Genomic DNA, 13,966 nt, shown 5'->3' with positions numbered 1-13,966 from the left:
AACAAATTAAAATAATGATTAAATTAAATTAACAGTTCTTTAAAAAAAATATCTTACCAGAATATTCTAATTAATTTGTTGAGTGTAGATACATTATAAAATGATTTCTTCTATGTATGCTTTAGTTTACTTAATAATTGATACTTGGTATATATAATACATATATACACATAGGATGCATACATAGTATACAATGCATACATAATATAAGTAGTTAATATGTAGTGGTTATGTCACTAGACATATTGCTAAGATTTTCTATGTTAATAAGTTGTGCCTTGTTCCATTTTTTTAAATTGATGGCTAATGTTTTATTAAATGGATTTAACCCAAATTATTTAACACTCTACAAGCTACTTTCTGAAAAATCTTCCAACATGTTCTAAATTATGTGGAGGGGAGGAGGCAAGTCATCTAGATCAAAGTTAAAATAGAGGTAAACTGTTTTCATTGTAGAACTTCCTGGCATGTTTAATGTGCCTATTCAAAACTGTAAATTTTATTTTAATATTTATTTAATTAATCTATTATTATAATTTTTAATTTGACCAGAGATAAAGAGGGAAAGTGAGAAAGCAAGCTGCCAGGTCCAGGACTTGAACTGTAGTCAGCCATGTGGGAGTCAGCACCTTAACCACTCCATCACCTGCTGTACCCGAAAAACATAAATTAGGAAAAATTAGAATGGAGGCTATGAATTCTAGATTCTTCTGTGCTAAGCAATCCTCTTCTCATGTTCAGTCACTGTAGTTGCCCAAATTTTTCTGGGGAAAAACTGTGAAGATTCTCATTTGTTAAACTTTAGAGCCTTTCCAATCACTATGCATCTTCTCTTTCATCCAGAGGGAAAAGCAGCATTTTCTAAGATGTGGGTGCAGCACAAAAGGTCTAAGGAGAAAAGAGGAAGACCTAGAACAAACCACTCCATTACCATAGTTTGGGCCATAAGCCAGGCTCTGCATTGCTCTTTTACTTGGTCAAATCTCGGAGATTATTTTTTTTTAATCTGGAAAGTGAGTAAACTGGATCTATCAATCACTGTTCAGTTCTATAATTCAGTAACTCCTATTAACCAGTCAATACACACCTTGAAACACCATTATCTCTTAGAAACTCTTGGGCCAACAGCTATAATTGTAATGTCAGTACCTGTCCTCAAAAAAATATCCTCTAAGGGGGGAACCAGCAGTTAGCGTAATGGCTATGTTGCTGATCTCCCACGTAGTCGACCGCGGTTCGCGTCTCGGACCGGGTGGCTTAAATCTCACGCCGGGCGCGTGTGTGTGCGTGCCCAAGATCCCAAGAGGAGAATGGATATATATATATATATATCCTCTAAGACATTACCCACTAACATAATGCTAAATACACAAGCACTGTCTGTCATAAATTCTCAGCCAGAAGTAGCAGGGGCATTGTGCTTTCATGAATCGTAATACTTCTTATAAAGAGCTATTTAAATGGAAGTGAAAGTTTCCCAAGAATTTTGTTTAAAAGCCCTTTCTAGGATTTTTCAAAGAAGAATTCTTAAACAAAGGTGTGGATTATTTAACACTAAGTATGGCTGGCTTTACACTTTGGCAAAGAGAGGAGTTGGCTTCATGAAAGGCAAGAAATTACCTGTCCTAGAATAATTCTTCCAAGGGCTTGTCATAGCATTACCCTACCCATTTCCCTGGCTCCAAATTGTCTTCTGCAGATTCAGCTCATGACTGAGAAAATCAGAATGTGAGCAACTAGATGTAACCATAGTGAAAAGAGTTAGCACAGGAGGCAGAGATAAAAATCATCCTTCAGCTATTGGAGAACATGGGGTGCTGAACAGGAAAATAAGGGCCCCTGGAACAAAAGGCAGCAACTTAGGGGGAAAAGGGCAGGGCTAGGAAAGGAAAAGTAGGGTAGAATAGTGTTTCGCTGTTAATTCTTGGCAAGTTGTGGTCACCTGAAGGAGAGGACATATATGTTCCTTGGTTTAGAGCTAAACTCTTGCCACAGGCTCTGTAATTCACTGTAATCATCTTAGAAGTCATTCTGCTGAATGAATTTTTTAGTTTTTGCTTTACTACTTCTCATAAATAGTGCAATTCGTCAAGATTAATTCTATCCTGAAGTTTTCTAATTTTTTTCTTTCTAAATGAGTAAGTTAATATCATGCAAAAAAAAAAAAAGGTTTAATATCTCAAAATAATCCTGGTGTTCAGAGAAAGCTCGTTGAAGTCCATACTAACTGTCATAATTGCATTCTATTCTATCCCCTAGTATTTTGAGCATAATCACCATTTTCACCTTGCTGTGCCTCCGTGACAGCTGAGAAAAACGAATTATAGCAAAATCACTCTCAGCAGTTTTAATAGATGTAAAAGCAATATGAAAACTTCATGATTTATTATTTTAAAAAATTGATTAGATAGATATAGATATATGGAAAGATAAATGTGTGTATGTGTATGTTCACGTTTATTGAAGTACTGCATAAAAACTTTTTGAATTAACTGCCACAAACAACTGAGAGAAGGTTAGACCACTTACTAGGACCAGCCATGATGGCATGGGCTGTAAAAAGTAACTCAAATTGGATCAAGAACTTAAACCTATAAAGCACATGAAAAGCACATGTGACAAAGAAAAAATAAATTGAAGTTTATCAAATTTAAAAAATATTGCCACACCTATTACATGAAGAAAGAGAAAACAACATACAGAACATGAGAAAACACTGTGAATCCTATATCCGAGACACTGCTATGCAATGCTGGAGGCGTACATGAAGGGTCCAGGTTCATGTTCCATGAACATGACAGGCATACCCAGGGCACCTGTGAGCCTAGCTGGCTGTAGGGTTTGTAGAAGATCATGGCATAAAGACTTTGCCAAGAGTATGCCTCTGTTTCTCTCTCAAAATAAATCAATACACATTTTTTAAGATAAATTTTTGCTATAGGGTGTATGCACACAACAGAGAAAGACAGAAACAGAGAGATAGAAAGTGAGAAATAATTCCCCAAGGAGAATGGCCATGCTGCAATTTCCTCTCTTCCATTCTCCTCTCAGATCTTTGGACACACTTGCACACATGCCTGGTGTGTTTTAAGCTGCCAGGTTTGGGTCTTGAATTGTGACCGCAAAATCACTCTCAGCAGTTTTAATAGATGTAAAAGCAATATGAAAACTTCATGATTTATTATTTTAAAAAATTGATTAGATAGATATAGATATATGGAAAGATAAATGTGTGTATGTGTATGTTCACGTTTATTGAAGTACTGCATAAAAACTTTTTGAATTAACTGCCACAAACAACTGAGAGAAGGTTAGACCACTTACTAGGACCAGCCATGATGGCATGGGCTGTAAAAAGTAACTCAAATTGGATCAAGAACTTAAACCTATAAAGCACATGAAAAGCACATGTGACAAAGAAAAAATAAATTGAAGTTTATCAAATTTAAAAAATATTGCCACACCTATTACATGAAGAAAGAGAAAACAACATACAGAACATGAGAAAACACTGTGAATCCTATATCCGAGACACTGCTATGCAATGCTGGAGGCGTACATGAAGGGTCCAGGTTCATGTTCCATGAACATGACAGGCATACCCAGGGCACCTGTGAGCCTAGCTGGCTGTAGGGTTTGTAGAAGATCATGGCATAAAGACTTTGCCAAGAGTATGCCTCTGTTTCTCTCTCAAAATAAATCAATACACATTTTTTAAGATAAATTTTTGCTATAGGGTGTATGCACACAACAGAGAAAGACAGAAACAGAGAGATAGAAAGTGAGAAATAATTCCCCAAGGAGAATGGCCATGCTGCAATTTCCTCTCTTCCATTCTCCTCTCAGATCTTTGGACACACTTGCACACATGCCTGGTGTGTTTTAAGCTGCCAGGTTTGGGTCTTGAATTGTGACCGACTACATGGGAGTCTAGCAACATAATCGTTACACCAGCTGTTGGTCTCTCAATAAATTTTTTTAAAAAGACTGAATGTTAGACAAGTGGAAGTTAAGTTGATTCATGTTGGATTACTTGTTTGTATTCTGTGAATTGTCACCTGGAATCTATGCAGACAAGTGGACTTGATACATAATACTCAGTGAATTCTATTGATTCTGAGAGTAAAATTTGATGTATCAAACATAAAGTCATTAACATAGAATGGCTTTACCAAAAATTATCTATTGAAGTTATTTTAAATAGTCTACCCATTAATGGTTTATACTGATCAGCATTAACTTGCATGTAATAAACTGCATTTAATATGTTTCTTTCAATAGTTAATTTTACCTCATGTAAATGGCACTATCTTCTTTCTTCAAAATTTGGCACCTTAATTGATTTCCAGAATCAATTTTGTTCAAAACTGAAAGGAAAATATAAAAATTTATTAAATATCTATATAGTTTCCTTTAATAGAGTCATTGTCTTTTCCGTGAGAACATTGGACCCTCTTCAATTTCCATGCTAAAAAACTTAATTTATTTGCATTTGAGAATTTAAATCATAATCCCAAGAGGAAAAAAAAGAAAAGAACTAAGTAAACATATCTTCTCAAAGCAGTAAAAACTCAAACTTGTTTTCTCTTATAGTCATGTAAGCAAAGAAGCATTTCTGAATTCTGGATTCAATATAGGAATAGCCCAAGAAATGACTCTATGCACTAAAACAAAGAAGTGACTTAGAAAAAAAGATTTTGATTCCTACAGAGCCTTAATCCCTCCTGTGCCATTAAGCTCCTACAACTTTACATATTCAACATGCTACAACCTGCCTGCTCTCAAAAACTTTTTTTTAAGATAAATAAATTTGATACATCATATAAAATGACACATAAAGTCAAAATGTCTGTAGATCTTTTATTGACCCATCCTGTGTTAACCAAATTTCCAATCCTATAAGGAGAATAAGAGACCTCAGTTGAACTTAAGAGAAGCCAGTTATTTTCTTATTCAATATTTGCTTGCATGTGTTAAAATTATAAAGATACCATATGCAAAAAAAGTATTGGACAGTGCTTTATGTCGGAAAAAGTAACTCAGATTGGATCAAAAACTTAAACCTATAAAACACATAAAAAGGAAATGTGACAAAGAAAAAATAAATTGAAGTTTATCAAATCTAAAAACTATTGCCGCACCTATTCCATGAAGAAAGAGAAAACAACATACAGAATGTGAGAAAACACTGCAACTCCTGTATCTGATAAGGGTCTGGAATCTAGAAAAGAAAGAACTCTTACAACTCAATAATGAAAAGGACAAATACTCTAATTAAAATTCACAAATAAATTTAATAGATAGCTCTTGCAAAGATATACACAAAAGGCTAAAAACATTTTTTAAAGCTCAACATAATTTATCACCAAAGAACTATAAATCAAAACCACAATGAGACACTATTTTACAAGCACTAGGATGGCTACGATGGAAAAAAAAGCAGACAAAAACATATTCATGAGGATGTAGAGAAGTTGAAGTTGGACCCTTCACACATCGCTGATGGGAAAATTGTATCGCAGTTCCTAAAAATGTTAAACATAGAATTACTACTTGACTCAACAATTCAACTTCTCAATAATACACTCAAGAAAATTGAAAATATGTGCTCAGAAAAAGACACATACATGAAAGTTTGTCATGGCATTGTTCATAATAGTTGAAAGTTAGCCCAGGACCAGTCAGTGATTGAGGCAGTTAGAGCTCAAAAGGCCAATTACATGGTTCAAGCCCCAGACCCAACAACTTGAGAAACACAGACGCATATGCATGAGCCCCCAAAATCCCAAAAGGAGAAATGTAGGAGAAGGGATTGTGGCATAACTAGCCTCCATGGAGAATACTTTCTCACTTTCCTTCCCTCTCTCTCTCTCTTTTTCTGGACAGCACCTTTATTTAAAAAAAAATTTTTTTAAAGCCTAAATGTTTAAAAACTAGTGAATGAATAAAATATTATATATTCATAGCTATACAATGAAATATTATTGGCAGGAATGAGGTCTAAATACATGATACGATCTGGATCAATTTCAAAAACAGAGCTAAACTGAAGAAGTCACAAATGACCATATATTATCATATGATTCTATTTGTATGAAAGGTCCACAACTGGCAAACCAGTAAAGACAGAAAGTATTAATAGTTTTGTGGTTGTCCAGAGCTGAGGAGCAGAATACAAGTGAATGGTAAGGCGGTAGTGGGAAGTGACTGCTGAAATGTATAAGCTTTTGTTTGGAGATGATGAAAATGTTCTAAAATTCGATTATAGTGATAGTTGCCAAGTTTGTAAATATACTAAAAACGATTGAAATGTATATTTTAAATTGTGAAGTAAATGCATGTAAATGATATCTCAATAAGCTCTTTTTTTTTTTCATTTAGTTTGGTTTTATTTGTTTTGGAGAGCTTTTGATTTTAGATTTTTTGGGGATCATAGGGCAACTGCACTCACTAGAGAGAGACAGAGAGAGAGAAAGAAAGTGAGAAACCACCCCTGGGGGGGTGGATGGCCATGGCGAATTCTCTTCTTCTCCAGTCTCCTCTTAGGGTTTGGGGTATGCACACATAAGTGCCCTGTATATTTTTCAAGCCACCAGGTCCAGGTCTTGAACTGTAGAATTGGTCATGTGGGATCCAGTCCCTTAACCATCAGGCCACCTGCTGGCCTTCTTTGTTGGTTTTTAAAAACACATGCATTTTTAAAAATCCAGAAAAGGGGCCAACAGGTGGCATGGCAGTTAAGGTGCTAGACTCCCACATAGCCAATGGCAGCTTGAGTTCTGGACCTGACAGCTTAAAAATCACACTGGGCGCATGTGCACATGTGCCCAAAATCCCAGGAAGAGAAAAGACGAGAAAGAAGAAAGGATGGCAGTGTGTATGCATGTGTGTGTTGGGGGGGGGGGGGATTTCTCACTTTTCCTCCTTTCGCTGTCTTCTTTGTCTTTGTCCAGCAAGCCTCTGTACCCTATGGCAAAAACATTAAAAAGAGAGAGAGAGAGAGAGAGAAACAGAAGAAATTACACCATCATATCCTGCCTGTAAAACTTATATTCTGACTCTTTCTCAATGGGGCACATATTTAACTCAATTCAATTACATATCAGTATCTCTAAAATTGTGTTACTCCATTATATACAAATTATTCTACTGTTCAACTAAGGAAAACTAAAAGCTTTTGCAATAGACACAGATACCAGCAAATGGCAAAATGGTTACATCACTGGACTCCCATGTAGTCGACCATGGTTCAGTCCCGGACCCGGTGGCTTAAAACTCACGCCGGGCGTGTGTGCGTGCATGCCAAAAATCCCAAGAGGAGAATGGAGGAGAAGGGATTGTAGTGTGGCCGTCTCTCTGAGGGATTTTTTGCTTTCTATCTCTTTGTCTTTCTCTGTCTTTCCAGTGAGTAGATGTGTCCTATAGCAAAAAAATCTCTCTCAAAAATAATAAATAATATGGGGTAAGCAGGTGGTGTGGTGGTTAAGGGCACTGGACTCCCACATGGCCAACCACGGTTCAAGTCCTGGACCTGGTGTCTTTCATTCTCACTTTGCCTGTCTCTCTGGTCAAATTGGAACATAATAGTAGTAATAAAGTTAAAATAATTCTATACATAAACAAATAATAGACATATGTATTTCTAAATTATATGCCGAGAGTATCATTGGAAGGAAGTAAAAGAAATGCTGGAGTATGACAGGCTGTTATGGTTTAAGGTAGTGTATAGTGTTTTTAAATCCCTGCAGATACATTTTGAAGAGACTTGAGGCTAAGTTAGCAAAGACACTTGGGAATGCACGCATGCAGACATTCAAAAACAAGGGCTGATTATTTTGCTTGTGCCAACAAAAAGTTGGCACAACAATATGGCCAAGCCAACAACTGGATGCAGACATGTCTGTTGTGGCTGATGGATATTGCTTTGGCACTGCAAGGAAGCAAGAAGCCCTGTGGAAAAAATCGTAAGGGAAGAGGGCAAGGAACAGATCAGATTGGCTGGATAACCAAGAATCATCAAATAGGTGGAACAAAGGGCACTGTGACCTCTCTCACTCTGTTCTGCCCTCCAGTCTCAGCTTCCAAGGACTTATGTCTGATATCTGTGGCAGAGTGGAATATAAAACCTGTAAACCCTAAAGAAAACAGAACTGTCCACCCAGAAGGGAATCAGAAACATTTTTGGTCTTATATTTTCTTCATCCATATACCTCCACCCCAAAATTAAATGTGAAACTATGTGTATAGCAAACCATCATTTGTGTGAAAACAAAAATGTATACGTGGCTTTGTATTTTCCTCTACAGGTATAGAATAACTCCGAATGAATTAATAAGAACTGATAACATAGGTTGACTCCCATGATGAGACTTAGGGATTTGGGAATGGGGTAAAAAAAGTTTTCTTCGTTTTTTTTTGTTTGTTTATTTGGTTGTTTTTTTTTTTAGATTTTTTTAATAGAGAGCGTGCACTTGCAGGAGAGACAGAGAGAGACAGAAAGACAGCAGCAAGAAATCACCCCCCAGGGGAAAGGCCACACCACAATCCTTTCTCCTCCTTTCTCCTCTCAGGATCTTGGGCATGCACACACATGCATGTGGCGTGCCTGCCCACCCAGGAATGTGGCGTGATTTTTAAGCCACGGGTCTGGGACTCGAACCATAGTCAACTACGCGGGAGTCCAGTGACGTAACCATTACACCATTTGCTTGTCCTGGAAAAAAAGTTTTTTTGTACTTTTCTTCTGTGTTTTTCTTTGTGTGTGTGTGTATGTGTGCTTTTAAAATTTTGAAGCATGAGGATATTCCGTCTGGTCAGAAATAAATTAAAATGTAAAACAGTTATATAGATGCTTCTGTATATCATCATATACATGTATCTTGTATGTATATATAAACGTGTGTATATGCATGCATATATAAATACACATTTTTTTTGACAACTAGAGGACTTTGTACAAGTACAAGGACTTTGCCTTCGCACAGAGTCATTTAATTGCCAAGACCACTAATGGACAGGGACATAGATGCCTGACAAGAATGTTGCCCTAGAGGCAAAGCAACAAATTTCAAGGCCATGGGGACTAGGCCAATGGAATCTTGGTCATGACCACAATGAGCTGTAGAACAGAGTCACTTCCCCAAAGCTTTTGCATCATGTGTATCCCCTGGAACAGCTCTATTTACCTAGAAAACAAAATAATCAGCCATAAGAGAACCCACAAAAATGCTACTTAAAAATTTAATTCACAGGGCCAGTCAGTGACCTGAATCCCACGTGGCTAACTGCACAGTTTAAGTCCCAGACGCAGCAACTTGAAAAGCACACCAGGCATGTGTGTATGTGTGCTAGAAATCTCAAGAGGAGAATGGAGAAGGGATTGCAGGAATGGCCATCCTCCCTGGGGAGTGCTTTCTCTCTCACTTTTCCCCTTTCTCTGTGTCTCTCTCCAGTCAGTGAATGTGCCTTGTGGCAAATTAAAATAAAAAAATGAATTCTCAAAAATCAATACCTTTCTTCTATTTTATTTTTGCGGGAGGGGGGTGTTTGCTATAGGGCACGTGCACTCGCCAGAAAGACAGAGACAGAGAGACAGAAATTGAGAAATCGCCCCCCAGGGGGGATGGCCACACCTCAATCCCTTCTTCTCCATTCTCCTCTCTGGATCTTGGGCATGCATGCACAAGCGCCCAGCATGAGTTTAAGTCACTGGGTTCAGGACTTGAACCACAGTTGACTACATGGGAGTCCAGCGACATAACCATTACGCTAACTGCTGGCCCTCTTCTTTTTCTTCTTCTTTGTTTAAACGTATAATGCGCTCTTCGCCATCTTTCCTCTTGCCAGGGAGCTGCCGCCATGAAGGTGGAGCTGTGCAGTTTCAGTGGATGCAAGACCTACCCCGGTCGCTGGAGGCGTTAGGCCAAGACTGACAGGAAGATTTTCCAGTTTCTTGACGCAAAATGAGAATCAGCATTCCTTTCCAAGAGGAATACTCGGCAGATAAATTGAACTGTTCTCTACAGAAGAAAACACAAAAAGGAACAGTCGGAAGAAATTCAAAAGAAAAGGACCTGCCGTGCAGTCAGATTCCAGAGGGCTATCATTGGTGCATCTCTTGCTGATATCATGGCCGAGAAGAACCAGAAACCTGAAGTTAAAAAGGTTCCGCGAAAACAAGCAGTCACGGCTGCCAAGGAAGCCAAAAAGGCTAAGCAAGCATCTAAAAAGACAGCAATGGCTGCTTCTAAGGTTCCCGCAAAGGCAGCACCCAAGCAAAAGATTATAAAGCCTGTGAAGATTTCTGCTCCCAGAGTTAGTAGAAAACACTAATTTAGCAGAAGAGATTTTACAATAAAGACCTAACTATTAAAAAAAAAAAAAGTATAATGCAAAATGGGTTACTATTTGTAAAAGCAATGTAGCTATAAAATAATTAAAATATTCAGAAACATGACCTGGGTAAAGAAAACCTGAAAATTCTAATAAAGGATAAATAAATAAGGATATATCTTGTTCTTGGATCCAAAGACAAAATATTGTAATGATGGCAGATCTCCCTGAATTACTTCATAAATTCAGTGTGATTACATCAAAAGTACAAGTGAAACTTTGTATTTTGGAACTAGTAAAAGTATTATGGGGAAAAGGTAAAGCAAATGGAAACATAAGCATGCTAGAATAGTCATGAAAGAAAGATTAGTGATGGAAAACTAGCCCTTTCAATTACTAAGATATACATTGAAATATAGCATTGCTGGGCTGGCCTCATAACCTAGTGGTTAAGGGGGCTAGTTCCCACATGACCAACTGCAGTTCAGATTCCTGTTCTGGTAGCTTAGAAAGCATGCTGGGCACATGTGCATGCACACCCCAAGTCCTGACAGGATAAAGAAATGGAGACAGGATTGATATGTGACCAAGCCCCATTGGGGGATGCTTTCTCTCTCTTTCTCTCCCCCTCTCTCCCTCTCTAGTAAGCATACATATCTTCTAGCAATTAAAAAAATAGAAAAGACCAGATATGTCGTAGTGGTTATGTTGCTGGGCTCCCACATGACCCACCATGGATTAAGTCCCAGACCTGGTGGCTTGAAAATCATGCTGGGGGCATGTGCGTTCATGCCCAAGATCCCAGGGGAAGAATGGAGAAGAGACTGTACTGTGGCCATCTCTCCTGGAGGAGGTGTTTTCTCACTTTTCCTCTCATTGTCTCTGTCTCTCTCAGGTGAGCACATGCACCCCAAGGCAAAAACCTCTAAAAAAAGAAAAAAAAAATTGTTAAATGGGAAAAAAAGTAAAAAAAAATGAAAAATACAAAAATGCAAGAACAAAGAGATCATCACTGCAGAATCAAAAAAAAAATGAAAAATACAAAAATGCTTCAAGAACAAAGAGATCATCACTGCAGAATCTGCAAATAGAGTCAAATATATGTGATATTTTAGTATATGATAAATGTGGCTTTTCAAATCAGTTGGAAAAAGTGGGGTAAATTAATAGTACCACTGAAAAATCTAGTCATGTGTGGAATAAAATCTGAATCTTTTATATAAAAGTAAATTCCAAATATAAAAAGTATTTTGAACACAATATAAAATCAAAATTATGCCATGAAAACATTGGGCAGTTAGAAGAAAATCTTGGAATGGAAAGGCCTTTCTAAACAAGACATAAAATCCAGAAACCTATAAAAGAAATGATTAATAGACTTGCTTTCATAAACATTACAAATTTCCACATGGCAAGAAGTTTAATTAGCAAAGTCTAAAGATGAATAAGACACTGGTAGAGTTTATTTACAGCACACATAAATATGTTTTAATTTCTTTAGTGTACAATAGTCTGAAAACCTACTAGAAAAATAGGCAAATAGTAAGACTAATTCAAAACAGAAAAAAGAAAGGCACATTGACTGTATATATTTGAATGTAAAACAGAAATGAAGTACTTTTTTTACTCTTTACCATTATAATGATGGAAATGTCATAATACATGACATTGGCAAGTATCTGGAAAAGTAAGCACTGTCATTATTGCTAATTTAAGAGAAAGTTGTGGAAGATAATTTGGCAATATCTACATTGCCCATCAAAATTCTAAATGCACACCCTCATTCAACATGAGAATGGAGAAACCCAAATATGTCAGCAAAAACAGAAGTGAAGACTATTCATTTCAGAATCTGCTAAACCATATACTACATAAAACATAATATCCATTGATATAAAACTGGCAAAGTAAATAAAGTAATGTTTTAGCACAACTAAAAGTAGTGAGATAAATCCAAGAGTGATGGAAAAATCTCCAAAATAAAATTAAAAGTAAAAATGGCAATATACACAGAACACTGTGTGTCATACATTTCCATCAGTGTGAAGTGATCATTTATACATTTCTACAAATATGTCTCTAATATATTTTACATAAATAGAATATTCTGGAAAAACGCACAAAATCTATTAGCAGCTGTTGCTTTTGGGAGTAGGAAGGAGCTGGAAAGGGAATGGTGTAGAGTGGGTAAGAAAGTTTCTTTTTAGTATACATATTTGTAGCATTTGAATGTTTTTTACTGTGCATTCATGTTTAAATTTAAAATATTTAAAGATAAATGATTTATCATTTGATAACTTAGTAATATAAATGCAGGTACTTCAAAAAGTTCATATGGAAAATTTTAATTGAAGTATGAGTTTAAAGGTCAAATGGTGGTGTAGTTGGTAAACCATAACATTCTGGGAAGCAATCCCACATGGGAAGTTTCCCTGCTCAAGTCAAGGAAACCTCCCTGACTACATCAGACACGTGTGTGCCCTTTGACCCAGGGCTGGCAGAGGCTGGGGATGGATCACAGTGTCAAGATTTTATCATGCATGTAGTCTTTCTGTGTGTATCTCACTCATGATAGAAATAAGCTTTTAAATAACTAAATAAAGTTTAAGTTTATTCTGATACAAAAACATTTGAAATCCATGCAGGGTTTTTTTTCATGGCATGCATTTTCCATGGGTGCTTCAAAGGCCCCCATGTATAATTTTGACCCCAAAAAAGTCTTAGTTCCTTTTCCACTGCAGGAATCATAACTCAGAGACAGTTACTGGTAACCTACAATTTGTCATCATTGTAATTTCTGATCACTGACCTGCTTTTACCTAACTTGATTTAAAGGTTTGTGAGCAGGAAATGGATATGATCCAGTTTCTGTTACCTCAAAGGTTAGGCTGAAAGGATGATGCAACCAAGCATGCCATGTAGCAGTTAATTGGAGGACATCAACCAAACATCCTACCAGGTTTCTAATTATTCATGAAATATTACACAAGGAGAGCCCATTTTGCAGAATAACTAATGCAAAACAACAACAATTCAAGAATTGCACTGCATTGATTTATCATTCATATTTAACTGGAAGATAGCAAGACCACACAAAAGCATAATGCCTCTCTGTCTGTATTTGTTACCAGACAAATGTAAAGACTGGGCCTGACAAGATGCCACACAATAAGCCAACTTCTGAGACAATGAGAGTTTGATTAGAGGAAGGATTTATTACAGAAGATATGGACTAGGAGAGCAGTAGAGTCAAGACTATTAAAATAACATCTTCACATTTGGGGGGCACGCAGTGCTCTTTAACATAGATCAAAAAAATGACAATGTGAAGGTCTAGAAGTAGGACTCCAGGGGATTTCTACAAAGGTTTCTAAAATGTCATCTTCAGTGGTTGATGTTGCTGTCTTGGTGCCGAGTTATCTGGAGAAGGGTAAAAAGCCAGATGTTATCATCAGGTCTAATCTGGGTAAAAAGCTAAACACACGGAACTTTCAGGATACCTAGATCTCTTCAATCTTTATATGCTACTTGTGACTGTGTCTTGCGAAAGTAGTACAATTAAGGTTATCACAATGTGGTCACTGCAGGACCATAATCACAGTATTCAGATAGTATCAATTAATTAATCAGGAGG

At 36.9% G+C, this 13,966-nt stretch overlaps 1 long non-coding RNA gene and 1 pseudogene across 1 annotated transcript in view; one reads left to right on the top strand and one right to left on the bottom strand.

The window, feature by feature from the left end:
- The window catches only part of LOC114004710 (uncharacterized), an 81,237-nt gene extending 76,877 nt beyond the window's left edge, over positions 1–4,360 (bottom strand). The window contains exon 1 of the long non-coding RNA XR_003546780.1: positions 4,292–4,360. This is a non-coding gene — a long non-coding RNA (uncharacterized LOC114004710). The remainder of the gene's footprint in view (positions 1–4,291) is intronic.
- A 5,498-nt stretch (positions 4,361–9,858) lies between these two features.
- LOC102501359 (60S ribosomal protein L24 pseudogene) lies at positions 9,859–10,332 on the top strand (annotated as a pseudogene).
- Positions 10,333–13,966: the final 3,634 nt, after the last annotated feature.

The sequence above is a fragment of the Tupaia chinensis genome, unplaced genomic scaffold, assembly GCF_000334495.1.
Source record: "Tupaia chinensis unplaced genomic scaffold, TupChi_1.0 Scaffold139677_1, whole genome shotgun sequence".
Taxonomy (NCBI): domain Eukaryota; kingdom Metazoa; phylum Chordata; class Mammalia; order Scandentia; family Tupaiidae; genus Tupaia; species Tupaia belangeri.
Note: the sequence above shows the minus strand (reverse complement) of the source record. Positions and strands in the feature narration are given on the sequence as shown.